This window comes from Pseudopipra pipra, chromosome 2 (assembly GCF_036250125.1).
Source record: "Pseudopipra pipra isolate bDixPip1 chromosome 2, bDixPip1.hap1, whole genome shotgun sequence".
Lineage (NCBI taxonomy): Eukaryota > Metazoa > Chordata > Aves > Passeriformes > Pipridae > Pseudopipra > Pseudopipra pipra.
This window is the reverse complement of record NC_087550.1, coordinates 25270761-25289651: the sequence shown is the minus strand read 5'-3', so window position 1 is coordinate 25289651 and position 18891 is coordinate 25270761. Positions and strand designations below refer to the sequence as shown.

The 18891-nt window shown below is 48.7% G+C and overlaps 1 protein-coding gene across 2 annotated transcripts in view; it reads right to left on the bottom strand.

Moving 5' to 3' along the window:
* Positions 1-7688, bottom strand: part of LOC135409210 (galactosylgalactosylxylosylprotein 3-beta-glucuronosyltransferase 1-like) — a 29048-nt gene extending 21360 nt beyond the window's left edge. Inside the window, exon 1 of one of the 2 annotated variants that reach the window (XM_064644428.1) lies at positions 7274-7688. The gene's annotated coding sequence lies outside the window, so the exon portion shown is untranslated. The remainder of the gene's footprint in view (positions 1-7273) is intronic. The other variant, XM_064644427.1, reaches the window with a different exon arrangement.
* Positions 7689-18891: the final 11203 nt, after the last annotated feature.

Below are 18891 nucleotides of genomic sequence, written 5' to 3'. Positions count from 1 at the left end.
GCTGCAGACCTTGAAGCGGTAGGATTTGCCAGCTTGCCTCTGACTGCCCAGCACAGCCCTGAGATACAGCTCAGCCCTGCTCGTGTTTGACTTCAGCAGATGCTGCCTGTGGGCTTTGTAGAGGTGCACAGGGATAATCATGATTTGGTTTCTGTTTGCTTGCTAATTTCAGCCCCTGCTGTGAGATTTGGATGTTTCTGAGGATTCTATATTAGCTTTAATGATTAAAAAATTATTTCAACGCTTAGTGAAGAAGATGCATGATCTATCATTGAAGCCGCTTAGCAACAGGACTCATTAAGACATGTATTAGTACAGAAAGATACCCTTGCCCCAGCGTCCTCTTGGAATGACTATCCACTCATATAAACAAGATAAAGGTCTTTGCCGGCCTCCTCCAAGGCCAGAGGATAAAGCAGTCAACTGTGAAACAAGATTTCTTGGTTCTTTTTCTGGCTTCAACTATGCGTCAGTATGTGGATCTGGGCAAATCGTTTCACCTGCTTCAGTGCCTCAGTTCCCCCACAGGTAAGATAAGCACAACAATGTATAAGCACTCTGGGGAAATGACTTTCAAGTGCCTCAGCTCATTAGAGAAAAAACAAACCTTGCAGTGAATAAAAACTGTCTCAGCCCCTTGACGGTAGTTTGTACTAACCACATGGTTTGCTTTGCCCTCCTGAAGCCCCACATACAGTCGGCTAATTACAGGGCAGAAAAAAAATCTTCTCCTAGCCCCTTACCACCTGATGGTAGACAAGTATAGACGTTAAAACTTGTTATTGGGCTCAAAAGAATTAATTTTAGACAAAGCATTTCTGGTTACCCTTCAAGGAGAAAAAGGGTCTGCTACTTCTGGGGCAGGCTCCAATTTTGCTTGCAGGAATACTGTTAAATACCATGTCAGAGAGGAGAACAGTAATACTTTGTGTGCTTTATTCCCAGAGTAATTCAATGAATCTCTCAGGCAGCAACATTCTCCTTACAAAGAGCAAATGAATTAGGGTGGAGGAAGCAGGTGTAAGAGTGGACATTTCAGTCCACAGTATAAAAGCTGAGGCATTCCTGGCTCTTGGACTTGCATGCAGGACACTGAACTTGATACCTGGATGTACAAGCCTTGGTTGCACCTTACTGTGGGGTAGAGGTAAGGGGAGTATAGATGAAAGGAAGGTGAGGGAAGAAAAATGGGTGTAGGTGAGATACTAAGGTGCGACTGAAAGTGGTTCCTGAGGGAAGGAGAGGGAACAGGAGAAGAAATGAGGTTAATGGGAATGAGAAAGTAGGAGAAAGGAGGAGGAGGAATAAACAAGAGTGAGGGAGCAGGAGATCGAGTGGGACAGCAAGCAAGAGGCACAGTCAAATCATCTGAGCTCTCTCTGAAGAGATTGCCTATTTTGTTTCTGCTTTTTTTTTGGTGTGTGATCTTGCCTTAAAATTGCAGGAATGTGGCAGCACAGCACTGGCTCTCTGATTTATTAATTCCATCCCGTCCCACCAGCCCATAAAACAAAAGCATCTGTGTTTGCTCAAGAGAAAACCATGAAGGGCTTTATTCACGTCAGAGGTGGAGAGAGAAGCTGGCAGATACAGGAAATCATCGTCTCCTCCTTCTTTTTCACCTTTGTGTGGATCTGGGCTGGGGGAAGGGCTTCAGGAGGGAAGGATCCAGGGGGTGAGGTATCAGCAGGGAGAAAGCTAAGTTCACCCTGGCAATCTGTGCTGGAGAAAATGGAGGGGAGGACACAATGAATGCAATAGACTGGACCACCTCCACTAAGGAAGGCACCCCAGCACTGCAGAGAGGACAAGATCCCTTGCTGCCACCCAGGTTCACTCAGCACTGGTCTCTGACATAGCACTTGGTGCAGTATTGTCCCAGTGAATGTCAGTCCTATTGCTGTGGTCACAGCCAGGGCTTTCATGAAGCCCAGCATTGCTGCCTGTCCCATAGCTATGGATGTAACCATAATAATAAATTAAATCTACGGTCATAAGAGAAATACCCCTTTACAGCTGTTTTTAGAATGGTTTCAGAATGAGGGAGGGTCAGGGCAAGATGAATATTAAAGTATCTTACTTTAACTACTGGAGCATGAAGAGGGAGAGGAGCCAGCAACCTCTGCTTCTGTCAGGCAAGAATCACCTGTGTTATTTCTATCAAGAAGTACTGAGAGATTTTTGTTGGACATAGAGGACCTTGCTAAAACCACGTCTCTACCCCTGCCCTTAAAGACAGTGTCTTTAGGAGCCAGGCTGCCCTGCAATGCCACATGGGGAGCATAGTCTCAGGGAAGGCAGGGTCTGCAAGGTACTGTTGCCTGCTTTGCTCTTGGCTTTTTCTCCAGGTTCTCCCATACAAGGATTGTCGAGGAGCAATCCTGCTTTGCTTAGCAAATCACAGTTCCCAAGTGCCCTGTACTCCCACACACAGACCCACCGTGAACTTACAGAACTGCTGCTCTAAAATCTTTTATCCAGAGCTGAGGTTGCCCAACTGCTAACCCTGTTCAGCTCCAAGTAATCCCAGCACTTGCTTGTCTAGAGGTTGGCTGTACTGGGAATAAATGCCCTTGCTCTCCTTGCCAGGAGGTAACATCCAAAGAATAGAACAATATAATTTCCTTTTAAAATACAGCATTATTGATAGACTAGCACCACACAAAGTTGCCAGGATGCTTCCAGTCTGTTAAAATCCATAACACAGGCAAGGGAAGTGGCAACATAAGCACTGGACCAGCTCAAGTCTCATCAGAACTTAATGTGAACCTGTTTTAGCTGACAAACCCAAACCTATGAGAGCTAAGTGTCAGCACACAGGCTGGAAAACACATATTTTTTGCTTCTGCCTGGAAATTAAAATATGCCCCAGTGATCTTCACTTGAACATGTCTCTATCCTTTTGTCCTTTGTCTCTTACATTGATCAATATTGTGGGTTTTAGAAGATATAAGAAATCCTATGCTCGGCAACTGTGAGGGGTTGAAGCCTGAAGATTTAGATCTATTTCAAATGGACTGACCTGTCCAGTGATAAATGATCTACTATCCATCAAAATGTCTCCTCTTTTTCTTAATCCTGCACTCAGCACCAGAAGCATCTTGTAGCAGCGAGTTCCTTATGTCACTATCACAGCAGGGGAAAAAAACGTACTTTTATCATCAAATTGCTACCTTTCACATTTTCCTGGATGCACTCCAGTTCCTTTACTGAGAAAAGCCATATAAAGAAGCATTCATTCTCCCTCTTCCATGTTGTTGATTGCTTTGTTTTTCACCTCAATATCCTTTGTCAACTGTGTCTCTGAGCTAACCAACCCCATTTTAAGGAATGTCTCTATGTGCATTAGGCATTAGTGGGTTTAGCTGATAGGAGTAGGGATGAGCAGCAAACAAAATCTAAAGGCCCCCGTGCTGGAGCTGTAGATCCCAGTTCTGTGTCTCAGTCCTGGGAAGCTGTGCCTCCCGAGGAAACTTGGCTCATGTTTTATAAATCTGAGGAATTTGCAAAGTGCACTGTTTTCAACTCAGGGAGAAGGATCTCAGACAGCCCCCCACATTGCATGGTGGAGTAAGACAACAAGGCAGTTGATTGAACACTTGGGAACATTGGCAAAGTAGATAAATTCAAGCTTTTAAGGAAAGACCTTCGGGAGCACTAATGTCACATGAGAGCAAACTAGAAGAGACTTCAAGCTCTTAATTATGAGCCTGCACAGCCTAAAACAGCATGAAAGATTAAAGGACCAAGTTTCTATAAGTGTGCTGACCATGGATCAAGGCACAGTTTGGAGACACACCCCAGCCTGAAGGAATCAGTGGGGGTCCCTGTCGAAGAGCGGGCTTTAGGCAGTTCTGCCTGCACCCAAGAGGAGGGTGCTGACAGCCACAGGTCTCATTGTGCCCTGTATTTATTAGTCTTTTGTGGTATTCACTGGTTTTAAATCACAGTCCTGTCAGTCTGAGCTTCTTCCCAGCAAGTGCTTCTCAGAGTTGCAGGGGCCTCGCCTGGGAGACAGATGATCTGGGTCTGTCTCAGCTCTGACGTGATGAGCTGCAGTGTCTCCCTTGTAAAGTGGGGGTAGTCATCCTGACAAACAGCTCTGTATGTGGGCAGGGAGTGCTCTTAATCACATATGTGGAGTACTTTCAGATCTCGGGATGGGAAGTGGTGCAGAAAAGCATAATGCTTATTATTAGGCAGAAAGGCCAGAAGCAAAAAGGGCAGAGAGATCCTAGACTTCTCCAGGGCCCTGGAGGTGTGTGGGACCTGGATTCCAGTCTGGCTTATTACATCCCTTTTAGGCTTCTTCTTTTATTAGGAACAATTAGATACAAAGAGGAAGGGGACAGATATCATCTTTCCCGTGTACATCCTGCAGAATAATTGCAGAGCTTTCCCAGAGCAATTTTCCATGCTTAGTAAAGGGCATCTTTGGAGCCTATCAAATGTCTCATCCCTCGTAGGCACACATATGAAGGCTTGCAGTATGTGTCTTTATTGCTCCCAAATATTGGGAATAGGAAAGACAACCGAGAGAGCTGAAGAGGAGGAAGAAGAGGCTTTGGAAGTAGTTCCTGGAAATGGATGGGGTTGTGGGGTGGCTTCTGATGTCTGGGACAGCAACATTGCCTCCCGAGGCATTGGTGAGAAGCTGGAGGTGACTGTGCCTGCAGCACCAGCACCCTGAGGGAGAGGGGCAGCAGAGGCTGGAGCTATGAAGGCACTGAGAAACATGTGGATGTGCAGGGCACTGCCATTGGCAGGTGACTACTGTGGTGAAGAGGGGAGGAAAGCTATCCAGGGGTACGGCTGGAGTGAATGCAATCCAGGCTCCTGCCAGCAAGCTGTCAGCTAGGTATGACTTTGCTCTCAGACACTAGGGACATCTCCTGGCCTGCTGCTGAAGCAGAGGGAAGTTCCCTGCCAAAAAGCACCTCTACCAATGCTTCATAAGCAAGAAGAAAGGATGCTGGCTACATAGGAGACATAGCCTTGAGCTGTCCAGTATGACCTCGGACAATCTGAAGGGAAGATGGCATTAGAGGACATAGGCAATAGTCACAAAGACGTTCCCAAACCGTGGAAAGAATATGAATTTAAGGGCTGTGCATTGTGAAAGTGTTTTATCTCTTGTGTACATTTAGCTGCTCTATAGCTCTGTACAGCTCCCTAGGCAACAGTCTTCCCAAATGACACTGTAACAAAGCCCAAAGGTGCGGGAGCTTTTCTCGTTAAAACCCTTTCCGTGGGAGCAAGTGTCCTCAGCCCAACTGCTTTGCTTTCTATCCCATGGCTGCTAAAATGTCTTGCAAATCAAACTGAGGCATTTGGCTATAAAGGTGGCTGTATCTCAGCTGTGCTCTGTGTCGGCTGATTGAATTGCTTTGGGATTGCAAGGGTGCCTAGATGATTTTTCAATTATTATTATTATTATTGTTACTACACTGAAAATGCCAAAGAAGCCAAGAGCTTTAATTTGATCTCATCTATTCCTGAAACACCCGATACGACAAGTTAGCTGCTCAGCGCATCTACCTCTGCACATTAACTGCCCTGCAGAGCCTTAATTCAGTGCAGACTGAAGTGCTCTGAAAGCAACACCAAAGTTGCTCCTGGAAGATAGGGAGGGCAGGAATCACAGTCAGTGAGCTCCTGGCCTCACAACAGGCAGACACAGCGTGTGCTCAGCCACTGGCAGTCACGCACGGTCTGTGTCCAAGGTATGCCTGCTAACAGAGAGCTTCCAGGAAACCATGGAGCAAGCACCAACCGAAAGTCATCAAGCTCCCCACATCCTGCTTCAAGGCATCGAGAGAAGGGGATTTGCAGCATGCAGAGCTGCAAAAAGATGTGACACAGGGCGTCACACACAGCTCTGCCAGTGCCCCCCCTCATGCCCGGTAACCCTCCCTATTACCTGAGACTGAGGTCTCCATAATCTTCTACCAAGGTATCTAATTTCAGAGGAACGATGGCCTCCCTTCTGTGAAGTTCCCATCCTGCTGTCTCTGTGCACCTGTCTCCCAACTTGTGATATGGTCCCTGTTCCTAGTCCTGTCTGAGGCTAGCAAGGTCAATGCCTTGCACTTCTGCTGGCTACCCAGGGATGCAAGGCGTGAACTCATTTTTCCCTTTTTGCACCAGATGAGATTTAAGGCGCAGCAGAGGTGAGTGACCAGACTTGTCTGTGAAGCCGCTGTTGCCTGTTACACTCTCTGCACATACGTGCTTTGCACAAGGAAACTGGGTCCAGGAAACGAGCTGAAAGCACCTGCAGAGGCTGCATCGCTCCCTCTCCTCCACTCACTCCTTGAGCTGTGCGGACTTCAAGTTGTTGGACAGGTATTTATTGCTTGTCATTACTGCTCTGCTATGGTGATGCTTGGTGCTGCCCCATGATTCAAATACCCTTTCTCTCCAGACGCACAGAAATTGCCCCTTGGCAGTTTCCCCTAAAGAGTTATGGAGAAAACAGCTGCTTCTCTCCAGATTTGCAGCACCTTGAGGGGTTTCTCCCTGTCGTGCATTAGCTGCTGAGCCTACCCCTGCTCTCCCCTGGCCTGAAACTGGATGGGTGAGTCGCAGGAGTAGGATGCTGAAAAAAGTACTTTCCAACTCATCTAGCAACATAGACCCCAAACTCTGCTCCAGAAAACCAGCAAGTGCATCCCTCGGCAGACACACGTGTGCCAACTGGGGTGAAAAGGGCAGAGCCCTTCCCCGCCCTCCTTCTCTTGCCCTCTCCCAGTCCACCTCTCAAGAGCCCCTCACGGAGATGTCCACTTGAATTCGGTTGCTACCGAGCCTGCCTGTGCCTGCACACAAACCCCTTCGCCCCTCTGTACTTTGGCTTCCCTGATATTTGTCACCAAGAGGAGCAATAAAACCTCTCCGGGAGCAGCGGCGTGTTCAGGACCCGCGTTTGGGTACCATCGCTCGGAGATCCCGGCGGCGAGATTCCCGGGTGGACGCACACCAGGAATGGGGGCATCTCCCCACAGCTGGAAAATTCCAGCCTGGGAGTGGGATGTCGCTCCTCTGGAAGGTGCCCGGGCCAAGGTGTGGGGAGATGCAAGGACAGGGGCTCCCCGTGAAGAGCGGAGCCCGTTCGGGCGCTGAGCAGGGAGGAAGTTCGGGAACCCCGCTGCCGGTCGCAGGGCAGAGCACACCTCCAGCGCCAAGCGCCAGGGGACCGCAAGGTCACCCCTGTATCCCCGGCGCTGCCCCCACCCCCAAAACCCCAATGCCCGAGCGCGAGTCTCCCGCTTACCTGGCGAGATGGGTCGGTCACGGCGGAGATGCCGGGGCGCCGAGCGCGGGGCGGCACCGCGCCGGGGGCTGCCGGGGGAGCATCGCCCGCCGCCGGGCGGAGGCGTGTCCTCCCTGCGCCGCGGGACTGGCACCGGGACCGGCACCGGGATGGCAGCCGGGACCGGCCCGTCGGCGCTGCCGGCGGATGGCGGCGCCCGCCTTCAGACGGCGCCGGCGATGCGGCTACGGGCGGCGCGGGGCCGATTTAAGGCCACCCCGCGCCGGGGGTGGGGGAGCGCCGAGGGCCGCCCGCAGCGACTCCTGAGCGCCGCGCATCCCGCGGGGCCGCCTTAAGCGGGGAAGGGGCGAGAGCGGAGCCGGCGAGGGGGAAGGAGCGGAGAGGAGGGCACCAGAGCCGGGAAAAGCGGGGGAAGCGAGAGCGGGGCCGGGCGCGGCCGCAGCGCTGCCCCCGCCGCCCGCAGCGGGGCCGGGCACCCTGGGAGGGGGAGGGTTCCCTGACCCGGGCCCGGCCGCTGCTCTCCCCGCTGAAGGCGAGGGCTTGGGATTTTTTTGTTCCTCACGGGGGGATCGCTGGAGTGATTTCTCGCTCCGACTGCAGCAAGAAGGAGCCACCTGCCACGGCTACTGCCCGTGAGGGTTGGCTATCGATAAGGCAACCTAGAGGGCATAGCCCTAAGCCAGGGACCGCTGTGCTTCTGCGATTTGGTCTCCTCACTTGCTGCTTGATGGCGCACATCGCCGCTGCGTGCCTCAGTTTCCCTGAGGTGGGCAAGAGTGCTGGTGCAACCACTTCCCACTGCAGCAGCTGCTGGACCATTTCTTGCTCTGGTCACATGAAGAGGCACAGCCAACGCTTTGTCTGGCAGCCTCTGACTCGGAGCAGGTTATGTGGCCGCAGAGGACGGTCCCACTTCAGTCTTCCCCTGCCTGCCTCCCTTAGGAGCTGTGTCTCTTGGCCATAGTCACGATGCTGCTTGAGGGGGCATGTAAGAAGCCGCTCTTCCTTCAGCCTCCCAGCTGGAGCTGAATGCACAAAAGGCAGAAGTGAGTGCTGTCACACCTCAGTCCTGCTGTAAGAGGCTAATTTCCCACCTTCACCTTGCACTGGGCTGCACAGTGCACATCTGTCCCTCCCTTACCCTTCCGAGGAGGGTTGTGACTGCCATATCTCAGGAGTTTCTCCTGAAGAGGTGGCCACAGCTTTCAGCAAACCATTAGGCATAGAAGGTAGCACAGTCCCAGGCTCAGGTGGGAGCTCGTTCATCAAGTTTGGCTTCAGGTAACAAAGCTCCTGCTGTGGGATACACTAAGTGGGGCAAAATATTTTGAGATCCTTGGCTGGCAAGTGCTCTTGGAGAAGAACAAGAGAAGTCTGTTTTCTCAGGTTAACTGGCAGGTCTTGGCCATGTTTCTGGAGCAGTCATTGCTGAAAACATCTTGGAAAGAAAGACATCAAGTGACATTTTACAGCCCAAATGACATTTACAAAGTGGAACACAAAGGAAAACCCAACATGGGCAAAGCAGCAGGCCAGTGCCAGTGCCTTCGCTCTTCTGCTTCTCCCTTTGCCAAGGGGATGCTCTGAGGGGGATGTATTCAGCACCCAGGACTACTACCATGCTCACCACTGCTTTCCTCATGGCTGTGCAGACACAGGCTATGTCCTTCTGCGCCTTTCCCTCGGCCAGAGCAGGGCATGAATTGCTGCCCTTCACCAAGCGTATTGAGGGCTGGCACTATCACACTCTGGCATCTCAGGCTGCCCTTAATGGGAGGAAGCCATCCATCCGTCCATCCACCCACCCACCCAGCTCAGTGTTGGAAGTATGAAGTCCACAGGTTGTACGGTCAGCCCAGAAGAGTTCTGTGTGCTCATGGCTGAAAGCCAGCATGTGGGTGTCAGGAAATGGCAAGATGCTTCCCTGCAGATGGCTCAGCAGAAGCCTGCATTACTCTTGCGCTGCCAGCAGAAGCATTATCCTGCTCCAAGAATTAGCCAGCTGGGGTGCTCCAGCTCTGCAGCACCTTGATTTTAGGAAAACCTGCACCAAGGAAATTGATTGCCTATGCCTGAAAGGCATTGAGTCTCTCAGCATTCCCTGGGATAACACAGAGACTTTATCCTCCTGTGGCTGGAGAAAGAACTCACAGAGGAGATAACTGACTGCTTATTAACCACAGACAACTTGGGTGGTTAGTGAGTTGGACACAATCCTCGGGTGAACACGCTAACCCTGAGACCTCTCTAGGAGAGGCCGGCTAAGGACTTTGACTTCTGAGGTTCTCTCTGGAGTGCAGAAGCAGGAGGAAGAGATCAGATCCAAGGCTGCTGGAAACTCTGGAAGCCCATACCACTCGGGCTTTACTTACTTGTGCTCCAGGCTCTCCCTTTTTATGTCCACAACTTTTAACGTGACTCTTTCGCTGCAACACACAGAGCCACAGTTTAGTTAGTCCATCCTGTGGTTGGACTGGAGGGGCTGAGGGTCAGCAGTTCAGGATCATGCTTCTTTCCCCCCACCCCTGGTCAGAGCTGGCTCCTGGCAAAAGCTGTGCACTTCTGAAATGAAACTCAGTTCTGGGGAAGGTGGGTCTGTATAGAGATATTTTTTCTTGGCTAGAGCATCCAGAGTAGATTTATTGGAGGAGACAGTGGAGTATCCAGTGTATTATAGTCTTCTTTATCCCTCCTGAAAGCAATGCCTGGGGCAGTCTGTGTTCCTAGCCACATGGTAGTTGGAGTTGCTGCCCTAGTAAGACCTTCCTCCTTCCACCACCACCACAGCTGTGGCCAGCACAGACATATGCACCAATCTACACTGCAGTGCTCTGGGTGGCAGCTCTTCCCTGGCACACTGTAGGCTGTCTGCCGCTCTCTCTGCCCACACTTCCTCCACTGAAAGTACATGATGTGAAACTCCACGAAATCTCCATCCTGAGGTTGCCACTAAGATAAGTTTCTTCTCAAGTGGTAAGTGCTTCGAGATCCTGGGAGAGATGCTGCTGGAGAGGGTAGCTTACTGTTGCAATCTGTGTGCAATTTATTCCTGCAATTTGCTTTCCTTGCTTTTTCACTGCTATGGCTAAGGGGCCTGATGCTGTGTCAGCCTTGAGGCAGACCCACAGACCACATCCCCAAGCCTTGCAGCAGTAAGTCATAGGACAGGAGACGCTGTGGAAAATGTTCACTGACTCATGCTGCAAAGAAGGAAGCTGTGCCTCGGCACTATGAGCCTCCCGAGGTCTTGCTCCATCTGGGCTGAGTGGCTGCAGCTGCTCCCCAATCTCCTGGCTCATCATTCCTGCTGCTGCTGCTCTTACAAGCAGGCACTACGAGTGTCTGAGGCACCTTATAGGACTGGGGGAGTGAGTTGTTTGCATTTCCCAGCCTTGCTTTTGACAAGGGATTCAGCTACAGGGCAGCAGGGGCCTTGCTGGTGTCCTCAGCTGTGGGTGTGTGTGATGCTGTGCTGTGGATACGCATCTGTTAGCAGCTGTGCTGAGAACTTGCCTCTTTGTTGCCCTCAAGGCAGGGAAGAAGCAAGCAGGGCCGTTGCTGATTCCTGGCTGGCATGCTGTATTTCACAAATATAAGGTGAGGAAGTGCTGCCAGCACCCCTAGAGGAGGGCAGAGAGAGGGTATGGAGTTGGGCAAGAAACCTACTGAAAAGGTCAGTCAAGAGTCATGCCCACAGCTGACCTGGCCTATGAAGCATTGTTAGGTAGGAGCGTCACAGAACCTCTGTAAATGCAAACCTCAAAACACTGCACACATGTACTAAAGTGAGTGAAACCTTCCCTGTGAACCTCCCTTTTCTTCTGAGAAGGAGGATGAGCCCTGGAGAAGACAAGTTGTTCCCTCAAAGTCACCCCCGAAGTCTGTATTTGCGGGACAGGATGAGATGCCTGTGGTCTTGCCTGCCAAGCTCCTCCCTGGTCAGGCTACAGCTTGGTGGTATTTTCAGAGCTTGCTGAGCTATCTTCTGCCTAACCCACTCATCTGCCCCAGGACAGACTCCCTTCCCAAGACCTTTCCTTCCCAGCCTTCTGGACATGGTAAAAGAATGACAGCAGGAAGTGGGGAGGGGCATCAGGTGCATCACTCCCAAGGTCCAAAGCTGCAGTAGGGCCTCTCTCTCTCTCCTCATTGTAAATCTGCCTGAGAATACGTGTGGCAGAACAAGCAGTCCTTGATCTAAAATCTGCCATCCTTTGAAGAACCTGTGCTTCAGCAAAGCAGCCGGCAGTTGATGCCTGAAGAAGGCTGAAAAGCCACTCTGCAAAGCTCTGCAATTTCATTTCTCTCCCCCTTGAAGCACCAGAACTGTACACTAATCAAGCTATTTCTGCTACAAGCTGGGGAGGAAAGAAAGAGAGATTGTTAGTGTTAATGCTATTTTTAAATACTTTGCAGACTCTTGAATAGGATGATGATGGGGGCTGTGTGAGGACCCAGACAGAGACAGATTGATGTGTGGTAAACACATCTGTTATTCTTCAACTGGGAGGCAGATCTTTTGGCAGTGCAAGTCCAAAGGTGCAACAAAGAGCCGCTGTGAAGACTCCGCTCTCAGCCTCCAACAGGGCTTTGGCTTGGTGCTCCCAGTGCTCTCTGCCTATTCCTTAGCCACCTGCAAGGCACTGTTACAGCAAACGGGCTTCAAGCTTGCAAAACTCCCCTGGGAATCAGCTTACAGTTGTGCAGCATGTGTAAGGGTCGCTGTATGGATGCCAGAGCCCTAATGCACCTTCTCTGTGGGTGAAGCAATTGCCTGCTTCTGCATGTACCTTGCACCCTAGGGATGGGGTCTACCCATGAAAGGCTAGAGAAAGCCTGAGTACCTGCCTTTCCCCAGCTGGTGCCTGCCCACCAGCTAAAGAACAAAAGAGAGTCTCAAGCTTTGGTCTCACTGCAGTAGCAGAAAATGTTCCCAGGGGAGAGAACAGGATGCAAAGAGGAAGATGAGAAGGAGTGTTGTACTGATGGAGAAGTTTAAAGAAACACAAGCTCAGGTGAAAAATTCATATTGAACTTTCTCTAATGCCAGTAGCAGGTGAGAAACCTAAATATGCATAACTATCATCTGAAGGCAACCAGCTCTTCTGGTCTCCCTGAACCATCGAGCTGTTTCAACAGAGGTTCCATATGTGCCCCAGAGATGTCACTTCAACATCCTGCCCCTCTGGAAAAGTTTTACAGAGGGAAAATATGATTTACCTTTCAACTGATTTATGACCCATTCTTTAATGTCGAGAAGAGAGTTATATTCTGATGGTTGATTTCTATAGAATGGCTTTAAAAAGACAATCTCTGTTAAACTGTTGGCTTTAAGAATAATTTCTGTGCCATTCTGGCAGTCTCATCTCTGTAAAATTTCATAAGGCTTTTCCATAAAGGTCAGTAACTTCTTTTGTAAGAAACTACATCCTAAGTGAGCTATTTGTTGAAAGCACAGATGGATCCTCCATCCCATTACATCTAATCAATGCAGGAACAGCTTTTGAAAGTGCTGTCATAGAGACCCCAACTTCGATGAGGAGATGTTGCCACTCAACACACAACGACCACAGCAGCTCTCTCTGCACTGCCATTCCTAACAGCCAATATTAGTCTCACATCCAGAAGGATGTGAACGGCCCTGCTTTCCACAACTGCTCTACTGACAGCGATGTCAAGCCCTTCTTTTTCCAAAAGCAGATCATGACATGTCCTTTGTCTATTCGTTCTGGGAGGTGGAGGGAGGATGGGGGTGGAGAACAGAGGGCAGTTGTCACCCAGCTCCTTGGCTATATGAGAAAGTGGCTTCTGTTTCCGAACTTCTCTCTGCTCGACATCTTTCATCGACATCGCATTAAACAAGACTTTCTTTTGTACAAGGGGAATGAATGGTTTGTGTAAGGGTCAAATAGCACTGCCTGCACAGGCTGGGACCTGCCTCACACAGTATGGGCTTGTCCGGGAGACACACAATCGCTGTTAGTTGTATGTGCCCCTAAGGCTGGCTTCCCTCCTGGCACTGGACACATGGGGGCAGAGTCCATGCATCCATCCAGGCAGGGAAGGAGGCAAATGTCAGGGCAGTGCTGCCCTCTGCAAGATCCAGTGCTGTATACGTGCAACATCTAGTGGGTGGTGAGGGCTTCTCTGCACTTGATGTCCCCCCACTTGCTGGATGCAAATCTGAGCATGCCTGCAGTTTGGTGGAGTTGCAAGTGTTAAGTCTTGTATGAAAGACTCACATGTGGAGGTCAGATAGGAAATTTCTCCTGATCCGCTGGTGTTCTGATCTTGGTAACAACTCCAGTTGTGATTTAAATGAGAGGCAGCCACAAATCCCTATGGATTCTCCGAGTCAGCTGCATGCCTCCTCCAACACAAGCATGCAAAGAGATCTCACAAATGAGACAGAAGCTTTTGATCACCCTCTGCTAGAACAGAATCTGCCTCCTGCTGTATATTATGGGCTCACAGAAAGATGCTTAGGATGCATGCTGATCTTTGCTGGTATGCACTTAGATGTTTGTTCATCCAGCCTTCTTGTGCCTGTGGGTCCCTCTGACTATGTCAGCTACTGATGCCAGCCTTTGAGGCTGGGTAGCCAAATCTGGGCACAGCCTTCCCTCTTGAGAGGGCTGAATCTGTTGATGAGAAAGCAGAATTTGTAAAGGCAGAGAAGTACATGGTTTCTGTCCAGTTTTCTTTGCAATGTCTTTTCCTCTAAGCCTGCAAGCTCTCCCTCAGCAAGGGCAGCCTCTACCACTTCAATGCAGTCCTGCTTAGGTTTCTGCCTGGGAGATATCTTGGGCATTACTGATTCAGTGCATTCAACACTCTTCCCTTGTTTTCTGGAAATCTCCTGAGCACTGTTCAGGCCAAGGTGATTACAGCTGTGCTGAGTGGCACAGCAAAAAAAGAAAAAAAAAGAGTTGAATGCCAAGATAGGCTGTTTCCATGTTAATCAGCAGTGAAAAAGCATGTATCCATGGGCAAAACCAGGACATGAACAGGACAACAGGCTGCAAATGTGAGTGTCTGTAGAAGAACTAAGGACTCCTGGAGATTGCTATGTTGTGCTGCACTAGCAGATGGAAAGGCCATTGTGCTGGGCTCTTTGTTAAAGGCATCTCAACCTTTAAGCTGTCAGTTTTGAGTGCTGTAACGCATGGCCAGTTAAGTTGCTTTTGCAATGTGAAACTCTCTTTCCAGCCTGAAATAGAGTATTACAAAGTAATACTGTGACAATGATATAAGAGGGCTCAGAAAGCCTTCAAACCTCTGGAAAATCCTCTTGCTGACGGGCTGCCTTTAAGAACAAGAGTCACTGCCACCCAACCCGGAACAGGTGGGAATACTCTATGTCCTTTGCTGGTGGACAAAGAAATGGGATGAGCTCACGAACACCGATATGGAATTCCCTTCCTCTCCATCCTCCTCCATCTGTTGACCTCATCTCAGCACTGCAGAGGCCACTCTGCGTGGGAGACTCAAACGTTAATTCAGACTTTGGGCTTGCTTGGCTCTTAGCACCTCGCCCACACAAATCCTGCCAATAGTCATTATTATGATGTCTTCAGAGCTACTTCCAGTGAGAAATACTGGGAGAAAAACGATGGGTGGGTGTAACGTAATGTGCTGACATCACATGCACCTTTTACCCCCCCCTTTATTTCAGTCTCATTTGTGATGAAAGGCCTCCTTGTTATTTCTGTGCTTCCCATCTCAGAATCAGCAAAGGATCAGGCCAAGGACATGAAATAAACATGACTATGCAAAGGCCCCGTGTATGTGTGCATGCATGTGTGTTCATACGTGGATTTGTGTGCACACCGACACTACACAGCTGTGCTGCACAAGAAGTAAAGTCAATGTTAACTCCTCAAGCAAGTCACGGTTCATTCTTCACTGGTCTTTGCAGGTCTAATTTTGTCAGACCAGACTAATTTTATCAACAAGGTGTTTATATGCAACCTTTACCTAAGGAGAGCTAATACTCTCAATAAGAAAAAGAATACACATGTACTTTTGTATCCTTTAAGACTTGAATATACTGGGAAGTTTAGCAGTGTGGCAATAGAATAACAGTTGTTGCTCTAGCTATGTTTTTTTTTCACTCCCTCATGTGCATAATCTGTTCTGGAATAAGAGTAATTACTCCAAAGTAAGAAAATGCTTTTATTCTAGAATGGCATTTCCCTGAGGGTGAATTATACTAAGAGCAGAGAATGAACTAGTTTTTCCTGCCTTACCAAACTTCAGGATTCAAAAATTCTTTTCTGATCTGCATCAGAATGAAAATCAGATTGAGATTTTTATCCATGAAAATAAATCAGAGACGTCAGGAAGAGCTTCTTAGCAGACTGCTGATCAGTGTCTGCAATGGGTGGAGGATCCACAGCTTGAGGTCCCTTGACTGTCTAATTCATGGATGGACTTTTGCTTGGAAACTCGACTTAGAGAGAAATGTCCTGAAAACACTTCACTGTAATAAGTGTGTGTTCTGACTCCTATTGTCTTCTTTTTTTTTATTAGTTGAAATGTCCTTGTCCTTGAGAAAAATTTCACCTTTGATAAAATCAGTCGGTATTTTCCAATGAAACACTGTTTTGTTAAAAAATTCATGACCAACCTTAGTAGTATTAGCATAGATTTAATGGTATAATTATCTAACTATAGTTATGCTGGTCAGTTCCCTGAGGTACTGAAGCTCTAAGCTCATTTTTTCATGTGCGAGCGAGCACGAATGATAATGCAAACCAAGTAATCCTCTCCCTTGTACATCAGCGTCTCATCGCTTCCCTGCAACTACCCTCGCTAGCGGGGCTCAGGAGGACCTGTGTGATCCTGCCTGTGCCCCCTCCTGCCATGCAGCCACCTGCCTTGCCCTTCCCTGGCTCCCCACACATTTGCTAACATCTGGGATTCTTCTGAGGCTTCCGCAGACCCTCATCTTTCTAACATGCAAAATCCCCAGCCATTGCATCCTTCACCCCCGTGCTCTGTGTTTGCAGCATTGCTAGCACCCAAGAGTGCTCTCAGGCTGGTGACCTTGAAGCAGCAAGCTCTATTACCTCGCCACCAGCCCGCCCTCCCGCCAGCTTTCCTTTGCCTTCCTACTGCATCCTCCCCCTCCACGGGCACACTTTGAGCTTGTTGTAGCATCTGCTGCCCTCTCATTTGAAGTCTCACAGTGAACGCTGCTGCCCTCAGCTAACTGTCAGTATTTATCATGACATCCCATTAGCACAATCCACACTAATGACTGTGAAAGACCCATTTTCTAAAGGGCTTCCACTGGCTGAAATCCAGCTGCAGGGTGAGGTTGGGGAGGGTAGCAAGGGGACAAATCTTCGTGTTGACAGAGCGAAGCATACATATCATTACCAAGTGCTCTTCTCCCTAGCGGCTCAGCAGCTGCCAGGGGCGAGTGAGAGATTCCTCTCTTGTCAGCTCAGCGCTCAGTCGGGGCACTGCAAGGTGTGAGCCGGCAGAGGGAGAGGGGGGAATCGCCTCCCTTTTGCTGTCTGCACGGATGGAACAGGTTTCCAGTTAACTAGACTGCAATTTTCCAAAGCTGTCATCTCTCTCTGAAGTGTGTGTTAGGAGTTAAATCTGTAGTTGCATGCCCAGTGTGGAAGAGCCGGGAGTCATTATGCAAAAGGTTAGTAGGCAGCCATGTGTATGGTGGGAAGAGTAGCCAGGACTGGGGAGCCACGATGCAGCCTCTCCCTACTCTACATAGCACTCAATTCACCCAAATGTTCAGGTCTCAGCTCCTGGGGTCTATAATGCCACACTTTGATTTTTCCTCCCCAGATGGCTCCCAGAGAAGAAGGATTCACTTCTCCCAGTCAGCCAGTGTCTTTACCCACTCCTTTCCAACACCTTCTTAAAACAAATCCTATTTGTGTCCCTTTCATCTGGCTGAATGGGACTTTACTGCAAAGGAACTGAGCAACTTATCTATCACTCTTGCCTAGAGAGGAAATGGGTTCACGGGAGATACTTGTACCTCTTGTTGTGCTGTGTCATTCTAGCTAGAGATAAGTCAGTTCTGTTGCAACGAGATCAAAAATAAGGGTTACAAGGAATCAGGTTTGTATTCTGAGCCAAACCCTGATCTCTCATAGCAATCCCTGGTGGGTGTTTTGGTTCAAGTGAAGGTAGAAGAGCATATGGCAGGCAGAAACTCAGGGCAATCAAACATAGTAGTACCATTCCCTTCTTAGGACCTGACACCACTTTCTTCTTGTCCCTCTCACATCCTGACTCCAAAAACTGCCACCCACTGCTAGCACAGATCGCTCTGTTACCCATCACAGAGGCTACCACACAAGAGAAATGAAGTAGAGAGAGCTTCCATCTCTGCTTGCAGGAAAAAACTTTTCCACAACCCAATGCAACTTTGGCCATGTAACTTACCTGATGCCAAGCAGGAAATATCCTGTTTTGCTCCTACTTATTCCAACTTGTCTCCCTGCCTCCCTAGCAGCCTTGCCCTTTAGCTATTGATGAATAGCTGTGTTTTCTTTTGGTCATCTATTATCCCACAGATATAGATTTAACTTCTGTAATACTTGCTGCAAATTTGACCTTCTAGTCCTCTGACTGATTTCATCATTTTTCTCTGATCTACAGTTCCAGAAATTGCCAGAAATGCTACAACTAAACAGCTGATGTAAACCTTTGCCAAAGTCAGATTTCCCCCCATCTTTCTCAAGCACCCAAAGCAACAAGAATCATTTTCAGCACATTTTTGTATTAAAACCTTCTGTTTAGTTGGTGCTTCCTCTCACCAGGACCTATGCTCTTACTAGAAACATTTCACATATCTTCTATTTGCTGAGTATGTGCTAGCAATATTTTAGCCTTGGCTTTTTAAAATGAATCCCATCTGGACATTTCTTGCTGAGGTTTCCAATCTCTCTCACTCTGTTCCTTGTTTTCTTTGGTCTTCATTATTTCATCCCCAAGGATCCACAAAATAGTTGTATAGTCCGCCTTTGATGTCTATCCTTGTCTCACTGCCTGTGCACTCTCCTTTTGCATTTTAATTCATTGAGAAGTTTCTTGCTTATCCAAATGGGCCTTATGCTGAAATACCCAGAATTCCTGCTGGATAAGATTGTTTGTTCCTAAGCTCTCAGTAATTTTGCTTTAAGAATCAGTCAGGCTTTCTGGGTATCTTAGCCCCTCATAGCAGCTTCTCAAATGATTCTGCCTAGAAAGTCTCTAAAAAAAATCAAAGTTTCCTCTGTGAAAATCCAGAGTATTAACTGTTGTTTACCTTCCAAACCATTCTCTAGATCCTAAACTCGATGATTGTATGGTTACTGTGGTCCAAACTACTTTCTGTGACAATATTCACCACCACTTCCCCCTGTTTGTGAGCAGGAAGAGCATTGCTTTATCCCTGTAGCGTTTTGAGGTTCCTAGGACATACCTGGATTTCCTGTTGCCCTCCCAGCAAATGTCTGGATGGTTGATATTCCCTGTGAGGTTCAAGGTCTGCACTAAGGAAACTTCTGTTAGCTGTTTTTAGAAAGCGTCATTTATTTCCTCCTCTTGGTCAAGGGGTTTGTGATGGAACCCAAATACAACAACCTCATGTTTCTTTC